Source organism: Ictidomys tridecemlineatus, chromosome 3 (assembly GCF_052094955.1).
Source record: "Ictidomys tridecemlineatus isolate mIctTri1 chromosome 3, mIctTri1.hap1, whole genome shotgun sequence".
NCBI classification, from domain to species: Eukaryota; Metazoa; Chordata; class Mammalia; order Rodentia; family Sciuridae; genus Ictidomys; species Ictidomys tridecemlineatus.
Window position 1 is genome coordinate 179,303,574 of NC_135479.1, and position 27,700 is coordinate 179,331,273.

The following is a 27,700-nucleotide window of genomic DNA, read 5'->3' on the forward strand; positions in this document are numbered from 1 at the left end:
TGCTTAGGATGTGTTAAAACTTATTGAAAGCTGTGGTTTTGATGTTAAAAGATACTTAACTTTAGTGATGATATTTGATTTAATAACTTCAGGGTTTTTTAAGTGCATTATAATTGTTAACCAAGCTAAGCTATTAAGGTTTAAACAATTTTAAGTACTACAATCCTTTCCCCACTTATGTTTTTCTTTATTATTATTATTTTTTACCAGCACTTGACAGGCATTAGACTGTTACTTATATTTTATGCAAATAAAGCTAAATTAATGATGGTACTTCATTTGATCATGATGTTTATTCTTTTCTTCTGTAAGTATGTTCTTTCATCTCTTTCGATTTCCTTTAGGCTTTATATATAAACTACATTTTTACATAAAGTAAGTTTAGAAAGAATTAGCTAATTAACAAAGTATCACAAATAAAACAAATGATTAACAATGACATTTATTTGGCATCCATGGCTTGATAAGGCTGGTATACAAAGCAGAAGTTTACTATTATAGTGTGAGTGCTAATTGCTCTCAGTTGAATTGGGACAGTTGATTTTCCATTTTAAATAATGACATCATAGAATGTTCAGCACTGAGTACAGGGCAGATGTTATATAGCTATAATTTGGAGTTCTGTTCAAATGCAATCTGGTCTTTCAGTCTGCTGGTTAACCAAGGCTAGCAACTAAAAATGAGAAATAACTTAAACTTTTATGCTTGGATAAGACAGGCAGTGATGATGATATGTTTAGCCTAAATACACCCTGGTTTTATATAAAATCCAAAGAGATCATGATTTTAAATAAGGTGGTTATATTTTCTGTTTTCATTTTACTTAGTTTGGTTTAGTTAATGCTAGAGAATACAAAGATACACATTGCAGGAGATGAAATGACTAACATACTAACATCTTGAGATTCAGCACCAAGATAATTATAAGAAACTTGTTGTGTTTGAATCCCAAGAAAGTGAACTTTTCACATACTTTTGCTTAACCTTTTTAGTACAATGATAAAATTGCTACTAAATATTTTTTTCTCTTCTTCAAGATTTTTGGGTTAGCATTTTTAACTTACAAAACAAGTTCTCATTCAGCTTATTACTATTACTTTTTTTTTTTTACCAGCATTTGACAGGCATTAGACTGTTACTTATATTTTATGCATTTATATTTTACTTATATTCACTTTTACAATTCTTCCATCTGATTACTATTCTATGTGACTATCTATCTCTAGGTTAAAGTATTTTAATAAATAAGTACATTTGAAGCCTATGCTAATAAAAGTCAAATGTTTTAGAGAGAAAATTATAAAAAAATTATAGATCATGCTGAATATTTCAGAAATGACATGGTTAAATGATGATGGTCTGTAAACTACTGAGTTGTGTTAGCATAGAGTCAATCTGAAGGGTCATCTGAATGGAATTACATAATGCTGGAGAATGTAACTGTTGCTTTTGTGGATTCATTTCCTATGTTTTGAGCATCAATCAACAAATACTAAGCAGTACGATGTATGTGGATTCTGTATGTGATGCATAAGTATTAAAGAGTAGCTTATGCCATCAGGGAGTAAATTTATTTATCAGTAGCTGAGGAAAAGAGACATACACCTATCAGCAAACATTTATTTGTATCCAGCACTACAGTTGGCACTCTGTATATAAAAATAAAATGGCATGTAACATTTTCTCAGTGAGCTCACAATTATGTATATGAATCATTGCAATATAATGAGATAAATGTGTTCTGGCAGTCATTTAAAAAAAAATTTCTGGGCATACAAATATTTTCTGTGGTATAATAGTAGCAATGTTAACTGTCACAGTTATTGTTAAAAATAGTGAAATGTTTCCCTACCAGCTGATAAATGAAATATTAAAAACTATAATAAGCAGTAAATTGAATGATCCACATTCTGAAATAAACTCATTAACTCAAGTCAATCAATCAAGACAAAATGTCGAAAATTGTCCTTTTATTGTGTAATGATAATAGATATATAGAATATGAAAAAAATCTTGGCAGAATATTAAGGGCTAGGCAAATTTAGAATATAATTGCTTTAGTTCAGGGGATGCTGAGGGAGGATTCAGCATGATGAATGATATTGTTTGTTAAGAGATCTGCTGTACTTGAGACTATTAGTTCTGCAAAGATGTTGCCCTTTGGAGCCAGTGAGGTGTGAGGTATGGCCTGTATGTTGTTTTGTGCACAGAAGCTGGTTGCCCTGGTTGTCTGATAGGCAGGCCAGGTGGCAGCAAAGGCATGAACAATTGCTTTTGTCTGCTGCTCTAGAGCTGTACAGCATTTCAAAGTGGCACTGGTGGTATTATTGTCTTTGAGACCTGTCTCTGGGTCCAGGTCATTTATGAATCAGATATTTAAGTTCCTGCCATAGTATATAGGCAGAATGCCTAGAACTATTGATTAATGCCTCCATCCATGTCACATCTTTGTAAATAGTCCTTCTAATAGAACTTGAGACCATTATATTAAGCAAATAGCAAAACCTAAGAAAGTACAAGGGTCATACGTTTTCTCTCACATGTGGAAACTAGAGGAAAAAAAAAGGAAATGAAAAGTGGAGATTGGGGTGAGGATCTCATGAAAATCAAAAGGAGATTAATAAAGGAAAGTGGCAAGAGGGTGGGAGTCAGGGAAGGAGGGAGGAAGTGCTGGGGAATGATATTGGCCAAATTACATTATTACATTGTGTGCATGTGGGAAAAAGCCTATGCATAAATTATTTCTGAATTATGGCAGAAGAAAGGAGATAAATGAAGACAATAAGTTTATAGCCAGTGAATGTGTGAGCATGTATGCATTGGGTGGGAGTGTGAACTGTCAGGAACTTCAGGGTTTTCACATCTCATAATCTCTGTTTTCTCTTTGAATGGGAGACAGTGTCACTTGTTGAGAAGGCAAAAGCCAGGGTCATAAAGACTAAGATAAATGTACAGCATAGTTGTTGTAGGAAGCAAGATGAGAAAAGGCAAATAAAAGAATTCTATGTATTTTTAAAAGTTGAATAGGCATCAATCTATACAACAGTGTAATTTTTCTTTGGAAATGCTCAGTAATCATAGTAAGTATGGAACAGGAACATTGATAACTGATATATCTTGCTGTGGGGAAACATAATGCAGCAAGGGAGTTGAGGATAGTAGAAGAAAAATAGCTAGACACCAGTTGAAATAAATTTAGATTGCAAAAAGAGAGACAAATATCTCTATCACTATTTTTATATTGATTATATACTGAAATAATATTTTGGGTATATTGGGCTAAATAAATTGTGTTATTGCAGGCATAGTGGTGCACTCTTATAATCCCAGTGGTTTGGTAGGCTGAGGCAGGAGTATTGCAAGCTCAAAGCCAGCCTCAGCAATTTATCCAGGTTCTAAGCAACTTAGCAAGACCCTTTCTCTAAACAAAACATATTAAAGTGGATGTGGTTCAATGGTTGAGCACCCTGGATTCAATTCCAGGTACCCAAAAAACAAGAATAAAAACAAAAAACATGTTATTAAAGTTTAAAGACAGTTTAGATTACAAGATATTGTGGTTTAGTTATGAGTGGTACCCCAAAATCTCATGTATGAGACAATGCAAGAAGGTTAAGAGGTGAAATGACTGGGTCATGAGAGCCTAAAACTAATCAATGTGTTAATCCACTTGAGTGGATTAACTTGGTGAGGAGTGTAGACAGGTAGGGTGTGGCTGAAGGAGGTTAGTCCCTGGGGGTATATGCCTTTGGTATTTATATTTTGTATCTGATGAACAGAGCTCTCTGTTTCCTTATTACCAGGTTCTGAACTGCTTTTCTCTTTTACATGCTTTGACCATAATATTCAGCCTCACCTCAGACCCAGAGCAATGGAGTCAGCCATCTATGGACTGAGACCTCAGAAACTGTGAGCTGCAAACAAACTTTTCTAAAATGGTTCTTTTCAGATCTTTTCATCACAGTGGTGAAAAAGCTGACTAAACCCCAAGGGGAGAAGGCAGTATCTTGAATGAAATGGTGAGTTAGACTGGATAAGAGAAAGTGATAATTTTATCCAGAACTCATATGTCCTCTCCTCTTCTCCAGTTGATCACTAAAATTTTCTCCTTACTTCATAATTTTCCAGTGTTTCAACCCTTTGCCTCTGCACTCTATCACTCTAGAGACAAATTCTTTCAGAATGGCTTCACTCAGACAAACATTTGCATATCTCTGGCACATTCTCACCTTAGGTTTTTCCTGTAGCTTAGTGATTTTCCAGGTTTCATTCTTAGACCACCAGCATCATCATCACCTGTGGTCTTCTAGAAATTTCAAAGATTTATTTCCACCCTTAATACACCAAAACTTTGGCAGTGTATTCCAGCAATCTCTACGTTAACTGCTGACCCAGGAGATCCTGATGCAGGCTTGAGGAGAACCATTGCTGTGGCTGTTCCTGGCATCTTACCTGAGATAACTATTTGGCTAATAAACTCCATCACTTCCTTCAATCTTTGATCAAATTTCCACCATTTTACTTCACATTGCAACCTACATTTACCTCTCATCCGCCTTATGGCATCCCTTTCTGCATCCTAACCCAGCTTTAATTTTTCTTTTTTTTTCTTAACATTTATAATCCCTTGTAATATATACTTATTTATTATGAATGTTTTTGTCTGTCTCCACCTACTGGAGGAATTGGCTCGAGTCCAGGATTCTTTGTTTTGTTTATTGATACATTGCACATTACCGGAATAGTATCTGACATACAGTAGGAGCTCAATCAATATTTATCAAATGAATACATATTTTTTAATCATCTGAACAATGATCCAGTCCCAAGGCAGCCACCTTTGCTGGGTTTGTGGTGAGGCAGCTGGATGTCTCATGTATGCCATATGTATGACCCCTCAGTGCCCTTCTTTCGTCCACAGAAGTCTCCAGGGTGCTCTTTGAGCACTCTCCTAGAAGCTTCTTTTTCTCACCTTAGAGCCAGATTTTAAAGTACTATGCTAAGTGTTATGAAAAAGTAAAGAGTAAGATTGAGTTTTATGGGAGCAGAGAATTAGTCTAGCATGGCAGAAGGGGCCCGAAAAGACAAAGGGTGTGAGGCAGAACTGCAGAATGCAGACACTGCCTCCTGACTTCTAAGGGTTGCTGAATGGAAGATGAAAAGAGCTAGGAGCAGAGAGATGGAGATGGCTGCACAGTGGAGAAGGTGACCTTTTATCTCATTTCTTCTCTCTGCACACTGCCAGAGGGGATTGATGTCAATATGGGAATCCTTTAGGATTCTGACCTCTTCTGTCACATTTTTTGGTACATGTCCATATTTCTACTCATCTGAAGTATAATATACTTTCTGAAACAAAGTCTACGTGGATCACATAATGGTATTCTGCTCTGATAAAATGTCTGTAATAATACGCAGGAAACTAAATTCATCTAAAATATCTACTTATTGTTTCCAATATACCTGATTATCAAAGGCTTGAAGTTTTTGCTCAATGGGGTTTAAAAATCACAAACATGAGTACTATAAGCAAGAGTTAAATACAATAAATGTTATTTCTATTTAAATTTAATTTATTACTAGGATACTGTAGTTTACTATTGTCATTGTACTGTATCAGGAGTTTTCAAAGTCAATAAATCATTTAAGTAATTTCAAAAGTAAACCTCATTTGTAGGTTCAGCAAGCAGAATAATTAAGTATGAGTTAAGTACTTGAGAAGTTATCTAAGCCTTATCAAAGCAGTTATATTTTATGCATTTTACAAAGCATATAAAATAATCAAATTGAGCAGAAAGTATTTATTTTAATTATTAGGTAGGTAATAAAGTTTTGTCATTTGGATTGAGTTGTCAAGACTTAATTCATTTACTATTTCTTGTCAAATGACAATTGTCATAAAGAATGATAAGAAATCACAAAATGCAAAAGATGTCCATGGGATAGACCATTATTTTACAAATACGAAGTTTAATATGTAATAGAAACAAAACACAGTATTCAGCAATCAATTTTTACATTTGGATGGAAAGTTTCACAAAAGTAGGAGAAAGCCTGATTCAGAAGTTAATTATAAAAGAGTTCTGATGCCTCTCTACTGTGTTCTAAATTTTTATGTCACCCCAAATAGTCATATATTAAAAACCTTGTCCCAAAGGGATGGTATTAGGAGGTAGAGCTTTTGGCAGGTGATTAGGTCTTGGGGGAGGAACCCTCATGAATGAGGTTAATACCCTTATAAAAGAGATTCAAGACAGTTCAACATCATGTTAAGTGAAATAAATTAGACATGGAAAGACAAGTACCACATGGTCTCACTCATGTGGAATATAAAAAAATTGATCTCATATAAGTTGAGAGTAGAAAGTTGGTATCAGAGCCTGGGAAGCAGGATTGAGCTACTGGTATTAAGTTGCAATCAGATAAGAGCAAGATGTTCTGGTGTGCTATTGCTTAATGGGGTGACTACTGATAACAACAATGTATTGTATACTTCAAAGAACAAGAAGAAAGGATTTTGGAAATTTTCACCATAAAAATTATGAAATATTTGAGAAGATAAATATGATTAACCTAATTTAAATATTATACAATGTGTATAATTATTTTAATTATTAGGTAAGTAATAAAGAACTAGAAGCAAAGATTTTGAAACATTATATGGTACTCCATTAATATGTATATTATTTATGTTTTTAATGTATCACTTAAAAATAAAAAAAAGTAAAAAGACCTCCTGGCCCTTCCACCATGTGTACTTAGAGCGAGAAGATGACTATCTTTAAAGAAATAGGTTCTCACCAGACTCCAAATCTGCTTTGCCTTGATCTTAGACCTCTGTGAGAAATAAATTTGTACTGTTTGTGTTATTTTGTTAAAACATCCTTAATGAACAAAGACACTCTCTTTAGTCCTACCATACCAGGGAGGAGGAAGATATAATAAAGAGTCTCAGAGAACATTCTAGTAAAGAATTCAGTAGATCATCTGAGATGCAGGGAAGCTAAGAAAGAGGCTGCTATGTTGGCAATTTCAGCAGATGTGGCTCTAACCTGAGTAGAGATAGCCTTAGTTATCAATGTTTGGTATTATTTGAAGAACAATTCATGGGCATATGGATATTACTTGCCTTAATATCCCCAGGCTAAATTTTACACAAGTCATCTAAAATTAATGTTGAGAAAAATATCCCTCTGTGCCCATTTAATATCCTCAAAATGCCTTGCAAAAGTTATTACTCATAGTGTGCCATACAAGTTATTCTAAAGACATCATTGTTTAACATCCTTGGAGTTTGTCTATTGACTTCGTTTTTAAGAAACTAACATATTATGAAAATGCTTTTTGGCTGTATGAAAAGTTTAAAATGAAATGACATGTCTTTTTCCAAATCTTGCTTACTTTTATATCAACTGGTTCTATCTTATAATTTCCATTCTTTAATTACATAATTTAACATTGCTCATCTCTCTTGGACAGAGGATTAGTTTTGTAATACACGTGAAAAAGTAAGTGAATAGTACAAAAACTCATAAGAAATGACAACCAAACAGATTTTGGAACTTTTTTAGAAGACAGTATAATGTATCATATTTGCATAGAAATGCATGTCACTTATCCAAACTTGTTGCAATTCATGTTATTAACTGAATTAATATGGGTTTATGAAGTAAATGATTGCTTATCCAAAAGAAAATCCAATGACACTAGCCTAAGAAAGGGAGGTCATCAACAGGTGATCTTGTATTGTAGAGACAGGATGTGAGGCCATGGTAGGTCACTCAGGACACTGGGAAGGGAACAGAAAAGGGGGATTGCCTCAGTATCTTTGCAGTGCAGTGATTTCTCTCATACACATTTTTTCTTGGCTTGTTTGTCTCTTTACTAATTATCTCTGCTTGCATACCAAACCATATGAAATACTGGCCTCAGAGTTTTATAGCCTTTCTGTTATCCAGTAGCTAATTCACTTAGAATTTCCCCGACTGTTCTGAGGAGAGAGTTTGGTGTGGTTTTAGGAAGATGTTGTCAGACATTGTTAGGATACTGGAGTTAGGAACTATGGCAGAGGGGAGAGGGACCATAAAAGAATTTCAGTGAAGGGGCAGTTATTCCAAACCAGTCAAGTAAATCTAAGTGCTGAATTTATAGTATTAAATTATTATATTATTGATTCTCCTTGTTGATGATTTTTAATAGTATGTTTATAGCCAGAGTAAATAAATGACATCAGAGTTAGTAGTATACTTACTTTAGTTTATAGACCCAATTAAAGATGAAAGGACCAGATGAAAGGATAAGGGCTATGCTGCATTTTCATGTTTGTATTATAAAATTCTATAAATACCTTTTAATCCATATTTGTAATTAGCAGGTCCCTGAAACAAAGTCTGAGTATCTTGGCATTCTTCTAAGGTAGGAAGAAAACTATATCAAATCAATATTCAGTGGCCATGATTTCCGGGGCAAGCACCACTGTTTTGCTAATATCTTTGAAATGTGGCTCATTTTTCATCTCATAGTCATTTTGTATTGGTGAGTCTATTCCAGGGCACTATCATTTCCCAGAGGAAATTACTCTAATTAATCTGCTTTTTATCATGCTAATCTTTTTACAGGCATTCCTTCCCCCTGTCTCGCTTCTTTTATGAGAATTAATATAAATCCTTAAGTAGAAGCAAGTAGAGAACTGTAATCATTATGTTCCATGATGTAATCAATATTAGGATGAAACAACTTCAAGTGACTTATGTGGGTATCGGGGGAAAAGAAATTGGTTTGGGTACCCAATTACTGTACTGCTGTAAGAAAGGGAAGGGATGGAAGAAAATGGGCCTACACTGTAGGCCCAAAGTTAAACAAGAAAAATTCACTGGATTTCTCAGTATTAATCTCTGAATATTTAAAGAAGTCCTGCCAAGTAGGAAACCTGGTGATTTGGGGCTATGAAAAAGAAGAACCAAACACAGTCCTTTTTTCCAAAGGGGTTATGACTCAGTTGGGAAGATAAAACACATATATTATTAATAGGGTCGGTAAAACTGTGACACAAATTTAGAGATGGTTAAGATCCCTGACTCTGAGGAACAAGCATAAATACTTTCTCTCAAGTCATTTCAACTCCATGGAGGTTGAAAGATCATATACCCAGAAGTTCTTGTTCTGAACTACAAAAATCATACATTTCCATCTACAGAGGTATTTGGAAACAATTTGATTTTTACATCATTTTTATTAATAATTTAATTATTTTTATCAATTGATTTAATTTTTAAAATTATTTTAAAGCAATCTTTCCAAGCAAAAAATAAATGAATTGTCAGTTGTGTTCTGTATTTATGACTTTTATTCCCAGTAGATACTTCAGAATTCAGTATAGATAAAACTGAGGGGTACAGATAATAAAGTAAGATGTTGAGCTATGCTTTCCATTTACATTATTTAGTCTTCAAAAGTATTTCAGACTTTATATCCTGCTAATGTCCAGGTGATTAATACAGAAAAGAATCATTAAAAAAACTATTATGTATTTAAAAAACTATTATGTTTGTAATGAATTAGTTAACAAAATGGATATACATTTAGTTTCCTTTCTTAAATTTAGAAATAGCTATTTGACTATAATTCTCATGTGCTGACTTAGATGTAATGATATTTCATATTTTGTTTTTGCACATGAATTTTTCTTTTAGCTTACCTATAGTTTTATGCTAAAGAAAATTTACATTTATTCAAATACAAGTTCTTTGTGTGTTTATGACTTAAAAATAAATTATAGTTTAAAATAGCTTTTTAGCTACTATCAAGCTCCATTTCCATGAAAAGATAATGCAAACTATATCTGGGATGTGCTTATTAGTTTTCTGTTTTCCCTTAAACATTACCATTCTAAGTTGCTGCCAAATCAACTATTCTGAATTCCCAAAGAGACCCTTAATTTTTATCAACTCTTTGCAAAAATTCAGATTGCCTCTTTTTCTTTTTTTTTCTTTTTTTATTGTTGGTCGTTCAAAACATTACATAGTTCTTGATATACCATATTTCACAGTTTGATTCAAGTGGGTTATGAACTCCCATTTTTACCCCGTATACAGATTGCTGTATCACATGAGTTACACTTCCATTGATTTACATATTGCCATTCTAGTGTCTGATGTATTCTGCTGTCTATCTTATTCTCTACTATCCCCCCTTCCCTCCCTTCCCCTCCCCTCCCCTCTTCTCTCTCTATCCCCTCTACTGTAAATCATTTCTTCCACTTGTATTATTTTTCCCTTACCCCTCATTTCCTCTTGTATGTAATTTTGTATAACCCTGAGGATCACATTCCATTTCCATGCAATTTCCCTTCTCTCTCCCTCCTACCTCTCATCCCTGTTTAATGTTAATCTTCTTCTCAAGCTCTTCGTCCCTACTCTGTCCTTAGTTACTCCCCTTATATCAAAGAAGTCATTTGGCATTTGTTTTTTAAGGATTGGCTAGCTTCACTTATCATAATCTGCTCTAATGCCATCCATTTCCCTCCAAATTCTATGATTTCGTCATTTTTTAATGCAGAGTAATACTCCATTGTGTATAAATGCCACATTTTTTTTTATCCATTCATCTATTGAAGGGCATCTAGGTTGGTTCCACAATCTTGCTATCGTGAATTGTGCTGCTATGAACATCGATGTAGCAGTGTCCCTGTAGCATGCTCTTATTAGGTCTTTAGGGAATAGACCGAGAAGGGGAATAGCTGGGTCAAATGGTGGTTCCATTCCCAGCTTTCCAAGAAATCTCCATACTGCTTTCCAAATTGGCTGCACCAATTTGCAGTCCCACCAACAATGAACAAGTGTACCCTTTTCCCCACATCCTCGCCAGCACGCCAGCACTTGTTGTTGTTTGACTTCCTAATGGCTGCCAATCTTACTGGAGTGAGATGGTATCTTAGGGTGGTTTTGATTTGCATTTCTCTGACTGCTAGTGATGGTGAGCATTTTTTCATGTACTTATTGATTGCTTGTATGTCTTTTGAGAAGTGTCTGTTCAGGTCCTTGGCCCATTTGTTGATTGGGTTATTTGTTATCTTATTGTCTAATTTTTTGAGTTCTTTGTACATTCTGGATATTAGGGCTCTATCTGAAGTGTGAGAAGTAAAGATTTGTTCCCAGGATGTAGGCTCCCTGTTTACCTCTCTTATTGTTTCTTTTGCTGAGAAAAAACTTTTTAGCTTGAGTAAGTCCCATTTGTTGATTCTAGTTGTTAACTCTTGCGCTATGGGTGTCCTATTGAGGAATTTGGAGCCCGACCCCACAGTATGTAGATCATAGCCGACTTTTTCTTCTATCAGATGCCGTGTCTCTGATTTGATATCAAGCTCCTTGATCCATTTTGAGTTAACTTTTGTGCATGATGAGAGAAAGGGATTCAGTTTCATTTTGATGCAAATGGATTTCCAGTTTTCCCGGCACCATTTATTGAAGATGCTATCCTTCCTCCATTGCATGCTTTTAGCCCCTTTATCAAATATAAGATAGTTGTAGTTTTGTGGATTGGTTATTGTGTCCTCTATTCTGTACCATTGGTCCACCCGCCTGTTTTGGTACCAGTACCATGCTTTTTTTGTTACTATTGCTCTGTAGTATAGTTTGAAGTCTGGTATCGCTATACCACCTTATTCACACTTTCTGCTTAGCATTGTTTTTGCTATTCTGGGTCTTTTATTTTTCCATATGAATTTCATGATTGTTTTATCTATTTCTACAAGAAATGCCTTTGGGATTTTGATTGGCATTGCATTGAACTTATAGAGAACTTTTGGTAATATCTCCATTTTGATGATGTTAATTCTGCCTATCCATGAACAGGGTATATTTTTCCATCTTCTAAGATCTTCTTCTATATCTCTCTTTAGGGTTCTGTAGTTTTCATTGTATAAGTCTTTCACCTCTTTTGTTAGGTTGATTCCCAAGTATTTTATTTTTGTTGAGGATATTGTGAATGGAGTAGTTGTCCTCATTTCCATTTCAGCAGATTTGTCGCTGATATACAGGAATGCCTTTGATTTATGCGTGTTGATTTTATATCCTGCCACTTTGCTGAATTCATTTATTAGCTCTATTAGTTTCTTTGTAGACCCTTTTGGGTCTGCTAGGTATAGAAACATGTCATCTGCAAATAGTGATAATTTAAGTTCTTCTTTTCCTATTTTTATGTCTTTAATTTATTTCGTCTGTCTAATTGCTCTGGCTAGTGTTTCGAGGACTATGTTGAACAGAAGTGGTGAGAGAGGGCATCCCTGTCTTGTTCCAGATTTTAGAGGGAATGCCTTCAATTTTTCTCCATTCAGAATGATGCTGGCCTGTGGCTTATCGTAGATTGCTTTTACAATGTTGAGGTATGATCCTGTTATCCCTAATTTTTCTAGAGTTTTGAACATAAAGGGATGCTGTACTTTGTCGAATGCTTTTTCTGCATCTATCGAGATGATCATATGGTTCTTATTTTTAAGTCTATTGATGTGGTGAATAACATTTATTGATTTCCGTATATTGAACCAGCCTTGCATCCCAGGGATGAATCCTACTTGATCAGGGTGTACAATTTTTTGATATGTTTTTAAATCCGATTCGCCAGAATTTTATTGAGGATTTTTGCATCTAGGTTCATTAGAGATATTGGTCTGTAGTTTTCTTTCTTTGAAGTGTCTTTGTCTGGTTTAGGCATCAGGGTGATGTTGGCCTCATAGAATGTATTTGGAAGTTCTCCCTCTTTTTCTATTTCCTGAAATAGCTTGAAAAGTATTGGTGTTCGTTCCTCTTTAGAGGTTTTGTAAAACTCTGCTGTATACCCATTCGGTCCTGGGCTTTTCTTAGTTGGTAGTCTTTTGATGGTTTCTTCTATTTCTTCAATTGTTATTGGTCTGTTTAGGTTGTCTATATCCTCCTGACTCAATCTGGGCAGATCATATGACTTAAGAAATTTATCTATGCCTTCACTATCTTCTATTTTATTGGAGTATAAGGATTCAAAATAATTTCTGATTATCTTCTGTATTTCTGAAGTGTCTGTTGTGATATTGCCTTTTTCATCCCGTATGCTAATAATTTGAGTTCTCTCTCCTCTTCGTTAGCATGGCTAAGGGTCTGTCGATTTTATTTATTTTTTCAAAGAACCAACTTTTAGTTTTGTTAATTTTTTCAATTATTTCTTTTGTTTCGATTTCATTAATTTCAGCTCTGATTTTAATTATTTCTTGCCTTCTACTTCTTTTGCTGTTGTTTTGCTCTTCTTTTTCTAGGATTTTGAGATGAAGTATGAGATCATTTATTTGTTGGTTTTTTCTTTTTTTAAGGAATGAACTCCAAGCAATGAATTTTCCTCTTAGAACTGCTTTCAATGTGTCCCATAGATTCCGATATGTTTTGTCTGTGTTTTCATTTAACTCTAAGAATTTTTTAATTTCCTCCTTGATGTCTTCTAAAACCCATTGATCATTTAGTAACCTATTGTTCATTCTCCAAGTGATGCATGATTTTTCCTTCCTTCTTTTATCGTTGATTTTCAGTTTCATTCCATTATGATCAGATAAGATGCATGGTATTATCTCTACTCCTTTATATTGTCGAAGAGTTGCCCTGTGACATAATATATGATCTATTTTTGAGAAGGATCCATGTGCTGCTGAGAAAAAAGTGTAACTGCTTGATGTTGGGTGGTATATTCTATATATGTCAATTAAGTCTAGGTTATTAATTGTGTTATTGAGTTCTATAGTTTCCTTATTTAACTTTTGTTTGGAAGATCTGTCCAGTGGTGAGAGAGGTGTGTTGAAGTCTCCCATGATTATTGTATGGTGGTCTATTAGACTCTTGAACTTGAGAAGAGTTTGCTTGATGAACATAGCTGCACCATTGTTTGGGGCATATATATTTATGATTGTTATGTCTTGTTGGTGTATGGTTCCCTTGAGCAGTATGTAGTGTCCCTCTTTATCCCTTTTGATTAACTTTGGCTTGAAATTTATTTTATTTGATATGAGTATGGACACTCTTGCTTGTTTCCGCAGTCCATATGAGTGATATGATTTTTCCTAACCTTTCACCTTCAGTCTATGTATATCTTTTCCTATCAAATACGTCTCCTGTAGGCAGCATATTGTTGGGTCTTGTTTTGTGTTCCATTCAACTAGCTTGTGTCTCTTGATTGGTGAGTTTAAGCCATTAACATTTAGGGTTATTATTGAGATATGGTTTGTTCTTCCAGCCATATTTGTTTATTAATGTTACTAAACCTGATTTGTTTTCCTCTTTGATTACTTTCCCCCCTTTACTGTCCTACCTCCCACTGTTGGTTTTCATTGTTTTTTTCCATTTCCTCTTCCTGTAATGTTTTGCCAAAAATTTTTTGAAGAGATGGTTTTCTAGCTGCAAATTCTTTTATCTTTTGTTTATCGTGGAAGGTTTTAATTTCATCTTCCATCCTGAAGCTTAATTTTGCCGGATACATGATTCTTGGTTGGAACCCATTTTCTTTCAGTATTTGAAATATATTATTCCAGGATCTTCTGGCTTTCAGAGTCTGTGTTGAGAGATCAGCTGTTATCCTGATTGGTTTACCCCTAAATGTAATCTGCTTCCTTTCTCTTATAGCTTTTAAAATTCTCTCCTTATTCTGTATGTTGGGCATCTTCATTATAATGTGTCTAGGTGTGGATCTCTTATGATTTTGCACATTCGGTGTCCTGTAGGCTTCTAGGATTTGGGATTCTGTCTCATTATTCAAGTCTGGGAAGTTTTCTCGTATTATTTCATTGAATAAATTGTTTATTCCTTTGGTTTGGAGCTCTATGCCTTCCTGTATCACAATGACTCTTAAGTTTGGTCTTTTTATGTTATCCCTTTTTTCTTGGATGTTCTGCTCATGGTTTCTTAGCAGTCTTGCTGAGCTGTCTATGTTCTTTTCAAGTTGAAATACTTTGTCTTCATTGTCTGATGTTCTATTTTCTAAGTGATCTACTCTGCTGGTAGTATTCTCAATTGAGTTTTTAAGTTGGTTTATTGCTCTCTGCATTTCTAGGATTTCTATTTGTTTGTTTTTTATTACCTCTATCTCCCTGTGTAATTGATCTTTTGCTTCCTGGATTTGTTTATGTAATTCCTTGTCAAAGTGATCTTTCATTGTCTGATTTTGCTGTCTCATGTCTTCTTTGAGACTCCAGATCATCTGAAGCATGTATATCCTGAACTCTTTATCTGACATTCCATCTGTTGCAGCTATTACTTCTTCTAAAGTTGAATTGACCTGCATTGCTTGTGGTCCTTTCTTTCCTTGTCTTTTCATACTGCTCGCGTTTCTTTCTGTTTGGTCAAATTTTCTCCCTATTTATTTATATTGCTCTTGTATAGTTGAAAAATCTCCCTTGCAGGGCGGGTAGTGGCTGTGCTCCTCCTCTAATTGGGGTGATCTGTCTACCACGCTGGCGGGCTGCTAGGCCTGCTCTGCCGGTTGGTCGCAGGTCTGCCCACCCTATGGGCGCGGGTGGCAGCTCTGCTCTGCCCCCACTCCAATTGTGGTGACATGACTACCACGCCCTCGGGTCGTTGGGCCTGATCTGGATACGGGCAGCGGCTCTGCTCGGCTCCTACTCCAATTGGTGTGACGTGTCTACCATGCTGGCAGACCTCTAGGCCTGTTCCGCCGGTGGGTCGATGGTCTGCCTACCTTGTGGGCTCGGGCAGCAGTTCTGCTCGGCCCCCACTCCAAATGGGGCTACCTGACTGCCTCTCCCGCGGGTCGCTGGGCCTTTTCCGGACACGGGTGGCAGCTCTGCTCCACCCCCACTCCAACCAATGTGACGTGACTGCCTCGGTGCTACTTGTCCACCACGCTGGCAGGCCACAGGGCCTGTCCTGCCAGTGAGTCGCACAGGTCTGCCTACCTTGCAGGCTTGGGCGGCGGCTCTGCACAGCCCCTACTCCAAATGGGGTAAGTTGACTACCACGCCTTCGAGTCGCTGGTCCTATTCCAGGCGTGGGCGGCTGCTCTCTTCAGCCCCAGCTGCAGTTGGGGTGATGTGATACCACACCGGCGGGTCACTTGGCCTGTTCTGGGCGCTGGTGGCAGCTCCACTCTGCCTCTCTGGCCCCCACAGCACCCAGCAGGACCCAGACCGAGAAGCAGTTTCCGCGGGTTCCCCAGCCCTAGGCCAAAGCAGCTCCGGGAGCCTGAACCCGGCCGCTCCGAGCTCAGTGCATGCTCTGCTAGGAGCAGGTTCCCAGAAGCAGTCTCCATGGGTTCCCCAACTCTGAGCCAAAGCGGCACCGGGAGCCAGAACCCGGCCGCTCTGAGCTCGGTGCCTCTTTCTCTTTTTTTCCTTTTTCATTCTATATCAACATTTTAATGGTAAAATGTTATATATTTTCATTGCTTATATTCAATGTGTTATTTTTTATGCAATTTAGATATTTGGCTCATTGAGATTGCCAGATTTAGCCAAAACAGACAAAAAGAGAAATGGAATACTTAAAATTGAATTTTATATAAACAATACATTTTTTTAGTTTTTCTATATTATTGCATAGGTCATGCTTGAACTGATAAAATATCTATTGTTCATATGAAATTCAAAGTTAACTTGGTATTCTCCATTTTATTTGGCAACCTTAGCACATTTTACCATATCAGTAGAATTTTTGTGTAAACCTCTCAATTCTCTTCTGGTTCTATCTCCTCTCTTTTATACTATTTCCTTTACTTTCTGATTTTTCAGATTACAAAATGAGAAAATACTGAATATGTATATATATATATATATATATATAGCCACACAGGGAAGTTGTTCTGTAGGCTTCAAATGCACATTCTTTTCTAACTCACAAGAATCAATTTGAATTCAGTTTCATTTACCATTCTAAAATAGAATTGATTCTTTTCTGTTTTAATCACCTGAACAGCTACTATTTTCTGATACTTCAATGATTGCTTCTTTTGGTGATTCATCTAGGATGTTTTCCAATTGTCAGTTGATAACCATCCAAAGAGATAAATGAAAGCTTATCAAGTGGTGACAAAGCAGGCATTATCCATTTGCTGCCTGACATTGAACTATCTAGGGACCTCTAAAAAATACTGAATCCTGCTTTCAATACCAGAAATTCTGATTTAATTGACCTGGAGTGTGTCATGGATATTGAGATTTTAAAACACTACCCAAGTGATTCTAATGTGCAGCCAAGTTAAGAACCATTGTTTTCAGGGATCAAGGAGAGCATAAAAATGTTTGTAAAGAAGTCAAGAAAAAGCCATGGCACATATCTGTGGTCCCAGTGGCTCAGAAGTCTGAGGAAGAGGATTGTGCGTTCAAAGGCAGCCTCAGCAATTTACGGAGGCCCTACACAACTTGGTGACACCTTGTCTCTAAAATAAATATAAAAAGGGCTGGGGATGTAGTTCAGTGGTTAAACACCCCTGGATTCAATTCCCAGTACCAAAAAACAAACAAACAAAAAATAAATTCAAGAAAATGTGTTAATGTTGCTTTTTGTTTAACAAAGCCAATTTTTAAAAATAGCTGCCAAGTAGAATTTTTTTTTCAGATAAAACATGAGCAAGTTAAAACTTGCTTTCTTCCTATTTGAATGATATTTGTATTCAATTGAGGTAAAATATGTGGGGTAAAATATGTACTTATTTCATTAGTTAGCTTACTGAGTCATTCCTATTTAGTCTGTAAAATTCATAATCTTTGCAGAAACCATGGTGGTCTCACACCACATCCCAGTGATTTAATTATTCCATTAGAAAATCACATTAGAAAATCACATTATCAAAACAGCATGAAATATCTCCAAATCAACATCTTAAATCTTTTGATCAATGCATTCTTTTTTATATCTCATACTTGTTTCCTACTACACTGTTGGAAGTCTCATAAACTACCACTTTCTTAATATAACTAGAATATTTTTCAAACTATTTTTAAATTTTGGATGTGAACTTTGTGTTAACATGAAAAATTAGAGGAAGAGAATTTTTTAGATTTGTTATAAAAACAAAATATAAAGGTTCTTACTTTAAAAGCAAATACTAAAGTCACAGCAGTGACACTAACACTGGGTTGCAAACACAAAGAACTCCAAGTGCCAGGCTGTGGCACTGAATAGATGCAGAAAGCAAGAAGAATTAAAAATAACAAAGTTTAAATGAATAGCATTACAGACTCACTCAATTCTCCTATAATAGTAGAATTTAGGCACTATTACTGTCTTAACCATACATATGAAAAAATTGTGACTCTGCAGGCATGAGTTCTACTCTAGAAACTACAGTCCAACCACTAAGTGCTACAGCCTTCCTCAAATATGAGTGTTTTTAGTTTGAGTGAGAGATTATTTTCAGTTTGAGTGTCTAACATGTCCAACTATAATACAATATATACATATTTAACCCAAGTCAGTAGTTTCAGTGTGAATGACTTTGAGCTAACTTGTAGTTACAAATATGGATATGTAATTTAGAAGAAGGTTCAGAGCTGAAAAAGAAGATCCATATACCAAATACGTGGAGGTGACAGTGCAGAATATGACAGTAGATAAAATAGCCAAGGGAAAAAGCATAAACTAAGAAGAGTTTTATTACTGAATTCTGGGGGAACACCTCTAATTGTGGAGCAGTTGGGACACAAGTGCATTAGGGAGAAAGAATGCAATTATCCCCTCTCTCTTAGCAATGATGGGATAGTAGATAAAATAAATAAACGAATAGAAGGAAAGGCTATCTTGGTTTAATTGGCTTTGGTAGAACACCCAGTTATAGAATATATACAAGCTGCTTAGTAAAATCCTGTCTTTGGAAATTAACAACATACTTCGAAACAACACATTGGCCAAATAAGGAATTGCAAGGGAAATTAAAAATATTTGAAGAGAATGAGAAAAAAATACTACATATCAAAATTATTGGAGATAACTAAACAGTTCCTAGAGGAAACTTTAGGGCTTACTGCTTATATTAGAAATCAAAGAACTAAGGTTTTATTCTCACAAACTAGAAAGGATAAACTAAATCTAAGAAAATGGAAGTTAATAACAAAGAGCAGACATTAGCATTAAAGAAGGTGAAAATAAAGAGAACTAATAGAGTCCAAATGATTTGAAAAAGATCAGGAAAAGTGATAAAACTCTAATATTGGTCACAAAAAAAAATAAAAGATGAAACCAATTTACCAATATCAGAAATGAATGTTGGGATTTCTATACAAATCATATAGATATCAAAAGGGTAATAGGAGAATATTAGGAACATTTCAACTAACTAGACAATTTAGATGAAATAAACAATTTCCTCAAATGCCCCAAATTACCATACCTCACTAAAAAATTAAAATTAAACTTAGGTTATTTATTTTAAATCAACCAGAGAAGTTGAGTTATTTAATATTTTTCCATAAGGAAAAACTCTTAATTCCATATGATTTCACAAGTAAATTCTACCAGACACTTAAAAAAGAAAAAAATATAAATTTAAAAATAGATTTAATACAAACTTTTCAGTAAATATAAAATAAACATTCCAAACTAAATTGTGAATTCAACAATATCTCATACCCAAAGTAGAAAAGACATACAAAACCAAAAGGCCCAATATCAACCCAGATGTTAGAATCCTTGCCAAAATGTAAGCAACTGAATCCTGCAATATTTAAAAAAGATAACACATCATGACAAAGTGAGATTTATCTCAGGAGTGCAAAATTACATTAACATTTTCAAATCAATCAATGTAATATATCTAACATACTGACAGAATAAAGGAGAAAAGAAAAATTTTAATAGATTCAGAAGTAAACATTTAACAGAACTTAAATTTGTTCATGCTGAAAACTCTCAGGACAGTAGGAAGAGAAGGGAATTTCTTCCATTAGACAGAGACATCTATTTTAAAAAAAATCTATACCTAATTTCACACTTCTTTGAGGAAGTCTCAATGCTAATTTCCTGAGACTAGGAATAGGGAAAGATGCTTGCTTTCACCATTCATCTTCAACACTATGTGCCACAGACCTTGCAAAAAAGCAAAGCAAAACAACCAAATCAAAACCAACCAATCAAACAAAAAAGACCCAATACCCCCCCCCCCAAAAAAAAGCCCAAACAACAAGAGCAGCAAATTCATAAGTATTGGAAGGAAGAGTTAGAGCTGTCATTATTTGCAGATGATATATCAGTTTACTTAGAAAATCTACAAGAATCTGAAAATCAACAAGTATAATAAGCCAATTTTGCCATGTTACAGGGTAGATGTTAATAACAGCTCTTGTAGTTTTATATACTACTAACAATTGGTAAGTGAAATTTTAAAAAGTCACATGCAAGAACTCTGAAAACAAAAAACCTGGGAAATAATTTTACAAAAAATATGCAAACCATCTGTTCTGAAAATTATAGAATATGGCTAAGAGAAATTTAAAGAAGATCTAAAAAAAAATGGAAAGACATGTATTTGAAGAGTAGTAAAATTAAGATGTCAGTTATACCCAAATTTATCCGATCAATATAGTCCCAGAAAAATTCAAGTGAGATTGTTTTTAGAAATTGGCAAGCTGAGTCTAAAATTTATATGGAAAGCTAACGCTGTTTTTAAAAATCAGAGTTTAGGGATGTATAATTCTTGAGTTCAAGATTTATTCTAAACTTATTGTAATGAAGACACAGTGGTATTGTTAAAACATTAGACATGTAAGTCACAGGAATACTATTAAGGGCCTAAAAATAAACCCATATATATATTTCATTTTTTTTAAAGTGTAAAATTAATCCACTGAGGGAAAGGCATGTATTTAAAACACTTGGCTATCCATGTGAAAAATAATGAATATTGACCCTTCATAGATACCAAAAACAAACATGAAATGGATCACACCCATAAAAGTTAAAACTACAAAATGGGTTCAATAAAGCATAGGAGAAAACCTTAGGCAATTTAAATTAAGCAAAACTTTCCTAGGATAAAAAAAGAGTACTTAGCCGAAGGAAATCATTAAGTTCAACTTTATCAAGGATTTAGCTTTTTGATTTCAGAAAAATACTATTAAGAAAGTCAAGACACAGAATGGGAAAGAATAATTATAAGACAAAAATGACAAAATATGTGTATGCAGACTTTATATAGATTGCTCACAACTCAAGGAGATAAATAACTTATTTTTTTCAAGGGGAACATAAAGTATAGATACTTTATAAAAGAAGACATTTGAATAGCACAAATCCCAGGTATATGGTTCAACATCAAAGTCATCAGGGAAATCTAATTTAAAATGATATGAAAATACCAGATCATACTTATTAGAATGGCTTACACAAAGAGGATGAAGTAAATACAAGATGCTAGTGAGGATATGAAGCAAATGAAATTCTCATGCACTAAGTATGAAAGTATAAAATAGTACAACTACTTTGGAAAATTATTTAGCATTAATAAAAAATTAAACATACATATGTTATATGAACCAGCCATTTAATTTCTAGATCTATACCAATGAAAAATGAAGAATATATATCCACAAAAAGCCATGTGCATGAATATACAATCCAGTTTATTCATAATAGCCTTACACCAGAAACAATCTGAATGTTCATCAATAGGTGAATGGGTAGACAAGACATGTCACTCATGCAAATGAATACTACTCATTATTCAGAGCAGCAAACCAGGTACATGCAACATGGGTGAATCTCTTTATTCTGAGTTAAAGAAGTCAGGCATAAAAAGGATTACATTGTGTAGGGATTCTGACCATGGAAATATACAGGGAAGTGTTCCTCTGGTGAGCAAACTGCCCTGCAGTTTCTCCTAGGAACTAGTAAGATAACTAAATCCATGTGCTATGTCTAGCTGCTGTGGCAATGCCACTAGAGTCTTATCAACCTTGATCTCAGGCACACTGCTCCTGGGAATAGAGGAATTCTCTTATTAGACAACCACAATGTTTTACTGAGCCTAAACCTGTCCATATAACAGTAACTTTATACAGTGGACTTTCTTGAGAGCTACACAAAGCTTCTAACATTGCACATTGCAACTTAGTAAGTAACTGAGGAATAAGTTGCATAATGTTGCTAGGTCTGTAACTTGCCTAGTGATATAATGAACAATATGTACTAATGATACCAATGACCTAAGTAACTTATTGATATAAATAAAGCTTGGCAGCTTGGCTTCTCAGCCATTCTGCCATCTTTCTGCCTCTGCATCTTGTCTCTGTGTTGGGATAACTTTCAGTCTCAGCTAGCAGTTACTAGCAGCTGGGATGTGCCTGAAATATCCACCTTCCTTCAGGCCTGACAGGAGCGCCTGCAGGATGGGGTGAAACCACATCCTCAGCACTTGTGGTTAGTATTGCCAAACTGCCCGGCCAGGAAACTGAGAGTCACGGGCTTCCGGGCATGAAACCCCTGACTCAGTAAGGGCTAAAGACCCTTCCAGATTGCTTTCTGCCAAAACAGTAATATTTAAGAGTTTCCTCACAGTGCGGTTACCTTAGGCGGAAGATGATTGGTTTATGGATATTGTTTTGCTTATGTATGATTGACAGGCACGCCCCACTCGAACCCTATAACAGTTGTGTGCATTCCAAAAATAAACTGAGCTACTGGACCACGACCTGAGTTGGGTCTGCAGCCAGTTCTCTCACTACTTCCCCGAGTCTATGTGTTGATTCCGCATCTCTACCCCCAGCGACAAGGTAGCCAAGTGACCATCGACCACAAAGGGACTAGGAACACATTCATCTCTGTGTCTCGCTTTTTATTTTCCTTACAACATTTGTCTAAGATTTTCATAAAATGCTGACTAATATAGATGCCAAAAATCAGATCAGTAGTTCTCTCCAGGGATAAACATAGGAAAGAACTGCAAGGAGATCCAAGGAATCTTTTAATGGTGATTTAAATGTATATTTTGATCATAGTAATAGATTCAGGGTATATACAAGTAATAAAATGCAAACATTTTTGCATTTTAAATTGAGATAATTATCTTATGCAAATTATTAAGAAGATAAGGTAAGGCCCCTCTCCACACAAAACAGAGTTAGGTATAAAATAAAGCAGAGGTACCCACATCCAGAATATTCATCAAGCAGAAAATAGCATGGAATAGAGCCAGGTTATCTTGGAGAACATAAAAAAAACCTGAAGATCCACAAACACAGGCATGATCTAGGATGTAGTTAAAAATATGAAAAGGAATTGAAAGCTTAATAAGTTTCTCTAATTAAAAAAAATAAATTCAGAAATAAATTGTTTATTTTTTATTATAAGATGATTTAGTCTATTCACTCCATTATCTCAGCTCCTAAGTCCCAGATTGCCTACATATTTACGTTAGTATTTAAAATTTTCATTGGTTAGTTTTGAGGCTTTTAGTAATATCCTATCAATTTTCCTTTTTGTTTCATTAACAACAAAAACCTTTTTGGACTCTCCACTATGTAAAATGATGATATTCACATATCTGTTAATCTGCTAAATTCCTTTTTGCCTGTATTTCAGAATTTTTACTTTTACATTATTGAGGTTGATAACATTTCCCTCTCCACCATATTGGGGATTGAACCCAGGGCTTTTTGTTTGTTAGGTTACCCACTGAAAAAAAAATATTAACCACAATGACCTTAAGTAAATGAATGGATAAACTATGGCACATTCCAGACAATGGACATGTATTCAGCACTAAAACAAAGTAAGATATCAAGTCATGAAAAAATATGAAAGAGCCTTAAATTAATATTACAAACTAAAGAAGCCTGTCTGAAAAGAATACATACTATATGATTCAAAGTATATGACACCCGGAAAACATAAAACAACTGAGATAGTAAAAAGATGATGATTTCTCAGGTTGAAGGGAGAATGAAGAATGAATAGATGAGTACAGAGGATTTTTTGGGGGGCAGTGAAACTGCCATGCATGAAACTATATTGGTGGACACCAGTCATTGTGCATTGATCTAAATCCACAGAATGTACAATAGCAAGAATGAACCTTATTGTAAACAATGGTTTTTTCTTTGGTGACAATGACGTGTCAGTGTAGGTTAGCTCTAAAAATAAAAGCTGTTTAAAAAAATCCAATGTAAGTAACTGATACTTTTCAGTAAGTATTTATTATTGGGTGGTCTTGACTTTCTTGGGTGTACATTGCCCATTTTTACTATGAGAATAGAAACATTGTCTGCCACAGAGGGTTGTTGAGAGAATTCACTAAAATGGTACATCTAAACCATAGAGTGGCTGTCATATAATATACTCTAATTCATCATTGTTGTTGTTCTTGATGCTAACTAAGGTGGTTATAAATAATATGAACTGGGTACTATGTAAAAATGGTATGAAAAGAGTATAGTCTGAAATTGTAGATTGCTGTATAAATTGATTCCTCTTGCACTCAGAGATATTGGCACAGGAGTAAAAAAGAAAAAATAATTGGTAGGGTTTCCCATGATTTTCAAGGCTGAATCCTGATCATGGGGAACTGGAGACAGTGAGGGTTTGAGTATGTTCAACTGACATTCTTGGTTTCAAGGTCTAGGATCAACCTGGAGGAAAGTGTAATCAGAGACATCCTGATGAACTGAAAGACCAGGAGTCAATGGTAGGATGTATATGAATGAGGAGTTCAAAGAAGGAAAGAAAAGTAGGTTTTAGAACATGAGCTTTTGGATTAGATTTTCAATTGATTAGATTGGAGGATGAGAAGTCCCAGGTGTGGCAGACTTTGGGAAAAGATAAATGGAATTTACATGAAAGTTGTTTAAAATTGGGCACTGTGAGGCTATACTGCCTTATATTTTGATTCCCAGCAATGGGAGGAAAAAAAAAACAGCTTATTACCCTTGGCCTTTGAACTTTAGGTCTATAGATAGCATGATTTCAGGAAGGTTGATATAAAGAAAATGGTACAGATTTCAAGAGGGAAGGGATTTTGAAGTCATAGTGAGAGGGCAAAAGTCTACAAGTGGTCATAAGAAAGGAAGGGACTCAGCTGTCCTCCTGGTTCCATGGCACAGAAGAGAGATGACTCTGGCTTTCATCTAGGCTTCTTAACCTGCCATGGAACTATTTTATTTTCCACATTACACCCTCCCCATCCCCGTGACATCTCTATGAGGCTTGAAGGAATTTGAAGACTTTCACAGGAGCCTAGATTTCTGAAAGAGAATAGTTTCCTTTAGGATTGAACAGAAGAGGCATGGGTTTGTATCTTAAAATGACCCTCTTAAGATGTAGACTCAACTCTGAAGCCACCATTAGTAACTGACTAAGCTGTTAAGAGGTAGAAGCACTTAAGTAATGAGTCATGTCTTAGCAATTAGAATGGAATTATTTGTAGGACAGTGCTAAAAATGACCTCATAAAAGATCTTTTGTTTTCTTGGCAATATAATTGACTTCTGTTGTGTGTGTGTGTCTCCACAAACTTGTCTCTGAAGAATAAATAAACACACGTGTCTTATCAAGTTGGGAGTCCGGCTTTTTAAAGAGATTTCTATTTAATAATAACTATCATTTCTCATGCCTAATAGTGGTGCTAAGATAAATACTGATCGAATTTTAAGAGAAACACAATTTGGTTTGAAATAGAATAATATATAAAATTAATCTGGAAACAAATATACTTTCTCTTTTGCAGACCTTAGTAAATATACGCAGACTAGTGTTTTAGTGCTTCCCAGCTTTAAGAGTGTGATTATTGAGGTCTGTTTAATACTTCTAAAGTGAGATTCTGTAACATGGCTATTAGTATTGCTATCAAAAAGCAAACATAACATTAGACATTAAAATATTCACAGGACAATCCCAAAATAAAAATATTAAGTGAGCAGTATATTTAAGAGGATATTAATTGCCAGGAGAGCCAAAATACAACTTTCTTCAAATCTTTGTCTTACTTGGGGCTATAAATGTATGCATAAATGGATATAATGAGAAGTAATTTAACAGGACAAAGAAATCAATTTTTGGAGGCTATAAAGTCTTGAAGTCTCTTTATTCTATAACCTTTTCCTTTTTAAGCAAGGATCGCTGACTTTTGGTCTTTTAAATTCACTTAGTTTTCAGACAGTATGATAATAACCAACTGGGCTGCTCTGAAAATTGGGGACAGTCCAGTCAAAATGAATAAAGTAGTGAAATTGGTCAAACTAAAATTTAACCATAAAATTCAAAAGCATTAGAATAGAAAGTTCCTATATTTACTCTTCTTTATTCCTCTAGGATGATAGGATGAGTCTTAGTGTTTTATAATGCTTTTCTAAATGGAGCTTTTCAATGAAGTAAAACTCTAAGAAGCTTAGTAATACCACATAGAAATATTTTTTCCACTCATTCTTTGACAAAGTCATGCATATGAGAGGTTTAATAAATTTTTTTAAATGGCAGGTTTGATCCTGACAATCCAAATTTAAAGGAATACCTCACATAATTATATTTGGGTTAATTGGGGGAAATATTAGCATTTCAATACTCAAATTCAATCTTAACTAGACTTATTGATAAACATAGTAATAACTATAATAATATGATTATGGCTAATATTTTTTGAGCAGTTACTTTGTGTCAAGCACTTTAGTTCTCATACACAGCACCTCAAATAATCACCACCAAAATTCTAGTGAGCAGGTGTTTTATTATTATCTCATTATACCAAGAACCTGCAACCAGAGAGTGACTGTTGTTGGCTGGTTGAACTCCAGAAACTCAAGTTTTTAAACAGCAAATTATAAAGCTTTACTCATATTTTCCTGTGCATTTGACATATATGACTATAGCTAACATAAATGTTCCTAATTTTCTAAATGTTATCATTTTATGTAATAGGATATATGACAATAATTCTAAAGTTATTGAACAAAAACAAATATCAATTTCCTTTTAGTCTTACAATCACAACTTAAGGCTTTGAGAGGATGCATTTATTTTTCATTTGTCAATTAAAAGAGAACTATTTTAGCATTCTATATATAATTGCATTATCTTTAATTAAGTATTGAAGCCAAATTTTCCCTGTACTGAAGCATCTAATTTTAAGGCAATTTGAAAGCAAGAGATCTCCATTTAGCATAGTCCTTCTAGTAATACACATTGCAAATTGAATGAATGACAAAAAAAAATTATGATGACATAAATATTACCTCAAAGGCAAAAATAATTGTATAACTAAGAGTATAGCTCAGTGGTAGAGTACTCACCTAGCATGAAGAAGACCCTGGTTACATCCTCAGCAGCATCACCCCCTACTCCCAAGAAACTCTGCTTCATGACTTCTGTGGGGTGGGGTTGGGGGGACAGTCATGTCCTGGTAAACCTATTGTTAAGTTGAAAATATACTCCTGTGTGTAACCTACTTGTGGTGTAGATATGAATTATCTCTCAAAAGCTCTTGTGGGAGACAATGCATGAATGTTTAGAGATGAAATGATAAGATTTTGAGAGCTGTAACCTGATAAGGATTAACCGGGTGGTAACTTTGGATAGGAAGGGTGTGGCTAGAGAAATAGGTCACTGGAGTGCTTTTGGGGTTTCTATTTTGTCCCTGGTGAGCAGAGTTTTCTCTGTTTCCTGTTTACATGTCCCGAGCTGCCTTCCTCAGTCACACCCTTCCACCATGATGTTCTACCTCACCTCAGGCTCAAAGCAATGGAACCAGATGATATG

The 27,700-nt window shown here is 35.0% G+C and overlaps 1 protein-coding gene and 1 pseudogene across 2 annotated transcripts in view; one reads left to right on the forward strand and one right to left on the reverse strand.

The window, feature by feature from the left end:
* The window catches only part of Htr1f (5-hydroxytryptamine receptor 1F), a 170,592-nt gene that overhangs the window by 43,540 nt on the left and 99,352 nt on the right, over positions 1 to 27,700 (reverse strand). The gene's annotated exons all lie outside the window — the stretch shown is intronic.
* Positions 15,751 to 27,700, forward strand: part of LOC101973847 (tetraspanin-3 pseudogene) — a 57,312-nt pseudogene continuing 45,362 nt past the window's right edge.